This window comes from Phytophthora parasitica (genome assembly GCF_000247585.1).
Source record: "Phytophthora parasitica INRA-310 unplaced genomic scaffold supercont2.149, whole genome shotgun sequence".
In the NCBI taxonomy this organism is placed as follows: Eukaryota; Oomycota; class Peronosporomycetes; order Peronosporales; family Peronosporaceae; genus Phytophthora; species Phytophthora nicotianae.
The window spans coordinates 31,203-33,985 of NW_008649135.1; positions in this window are offsets into that span (position 1 = coordinate 31,203).

Below are 2,783 nucleotides of genomic sequence, written 5' to 3' on the forward strand. Positions count from 1 at the left end.
CTGAATTTGAGTATGGACGAATTCTTATCCTGTATAATACAGGATAAGATTTTGACTATCCTGTAGAATACAGGACCCGGGGCTAAAGGGGTTAATAGGGACCTAATAATATTAATAGGGACTCCCTACCGTCAAGGGCCTTGACTCGATGCTTTTATTATCACACAGATCGTGATACTAGCGTGGGAGAGCATTGAGGACGAGCGCATTGCTCGGGTTTTTTTAGGGCGGGTCTTCTACCCGTGTGTCCACGTGAGCCCGATGCCATTTTTAGGCTTCCGGAGCCTTCTGATGTAGCCGAATCAGCATTAGATCATGAGTCTGATGTAGCCGAATCAGCGTTAGATCATGAGTCTGAATAAGTTTTCACTTTTACGTCTTTTGTTTAAGATCTAATTATTATTTTAAACAAGGATGGGTGTCTGTTGTGGAGGGTGTGTCACTTCAAACCTTTTCGTCGTGTATTGAATTTTTACGTTCGGGTTGCATCAAATCCGTGGTTGCAGAGATCTCATGCAATACGGTATAGTCATTCAAAAACATTATCTCGAGTTTCAGATGACGGTATATTTTAAAGGGTTGTGAATTCAATTTTTCTTCAATGTTTTCGATTAAGGTATTGTCGGAAAGCTCTTGTGAAATCCAATCTAATATGAGTGTATTACAGCTTTATACGTGCAAAACTTACAACAATTTTTGAAGTTCGATTAGGTACGAAAATGGATTAAGACTTTCGATTATCTCGAAAACTCCATAACGGTCTCACTTCTTGATTTCGGTTTTGCAGAATCACCCTTTGAAGTTTTTTTTTTTTTAATGAATTCTCTACTGGATGATTCCACGTCAGTGCTAATACGTGCTATTTCGTAAGGGAATTGTCCTACAGGATTTATCACCGATAATTTAACCACGTGGACGTTTGTTCACAAAAAGAAAGTACCACTGCCTGTAGCAGTGGACCACTAAAATATGTTGCATGCGTATTCATCCAATCTAGTCGATTGGAGCGGGTCAGTCTGTCTGTAATCTGGTTGATTGGATGGAGTCAGCAGAATTGCAAAGTGTGTGCGATACGTTGCAGATGCACTTTTCAGCAGCATGGACCGAAGAGCTGGAGATCAAGTAAAGCGCCTAGTACTTCGCCCTCACTTCGAAATACCCTTCGCGTTAGCAACCCGCACGATTTGTGACCTCCCGAACAATGGTTTTGGATCAACCCACCCATCGTCTTCGACCGCTAAAGTCCGTATCGCTAGATCCCGAGATAAACCCCTCGGGTCACCGAGTCGCGCTGCAACAGCTTAAGGCAGTTCGTTCGATTCGCGTTGAATGTCAGAAAACAATCACCACAGTTCGGTATGCGGTCGAAGTGGTTCAAAGTCGGAGCTGCCCACAAACAAATTGCATCACGAGGATTCCAATTGCGACTGCAGACAGCGGGGCGTCAAGATTTCAAGATGGTTCACAGTCACGAATAGTCCAGATCGAGCGAGAGTTGCACGAATTCATCGCCCTGCGCTGGAGCACTTACGCATTGTGTTGGAGCGCCTCGCCCGTTATGATGTCACTCTTAACGGAAAGAAGTGCAATATACTACGCGAAGAAGTCGACTACCTGGGTTACACGCTCTCTGCTGAAGGCATCAAGCCCCAGGCCAAGAAGATACAGGCGATCCAGGAAGCAGTGCCAAGGAACCGTAATGAGCTTCGGCGCTTCTTGGGAATGATCAACTACTTCAGGGACATGGTGCCCAACAAGACCACGTTGTCCAAGCCGCTGCACAGGTTCACGAGCAGTAAAGTGCCCTTCACGTGGCTCCCCAATGACACGGAAGCCTTTTGAGCAATCCAGAGACCCTTCGCTGAGTCTGTACCGCTGTCGTTTCTGGACTTCGACAAACCATTCCAGCTCAATGCAGACGCGAGCGGCACCCAGCTCGGAGGCCTAATAATGCAGGAGACAAAGATCCTCGCTTGCTACTCCAAGACCTTGAATAAGCATCAACTCAACTACACGACAATGGAGTTGGAACTTCTCTCTGTTGTAGAGCTACTTAGAGAGTATCGTACGATGCTACTCGGCTTTCCGGTGATCGTGCACACGGATCACAAGAATTTGATCTACCCCACTGAGACGAGCCTGCGGGTCAAGCGCTGGAAGTTGTTGCTCTCAGAATACCACCTATCTCTTCATTACATTAAGGAAGTGGAGATCGTGGGAGCCGACGCGTCCTCGAGAATGAGGTTTGCAGTGAACGAGTACAAGACACTGTATGAGGAGATCTACGCAGCGAGGAGCGAGCCTGAGTGCGTCATGCACGAACATGTAATCCGCCAGCACCAGGAAGCCGACGAGATGATCCAGCAGATAAAGGCTGCGTGTTTGGCAGGGAGCAACAACCCCGACTACCAGCTCGTTCCGCTGTTGGGCTGTACCCTGGTTGCATACCAGAAGCGCGTACTCGCAACAGAAAGCCTGCGTGACGACCTCATCGCTTGGTATCACCGCAACCTGGGGCATCCTGCCCGCGAACGGCAGTTCAAGACAATGCGGCACACGTTCTATTGGCCGAGTATGGAGTCCACTATCGCCAGGTTCGTCAGGAAGTGCGTGGCCTGTAAGCGCGCCAAGCTTCACGGTGGACTACGGGCTTCTCCTGTAACGGGGTTACACGCAAGTGGCTACATGTAGCCACTTGATTACGACAATGGGTTTCACATTGGTGTGAGATACACCAATAGTTACATTTGACAGACCACTGGTCTGTGTGCATTTAGACTTTT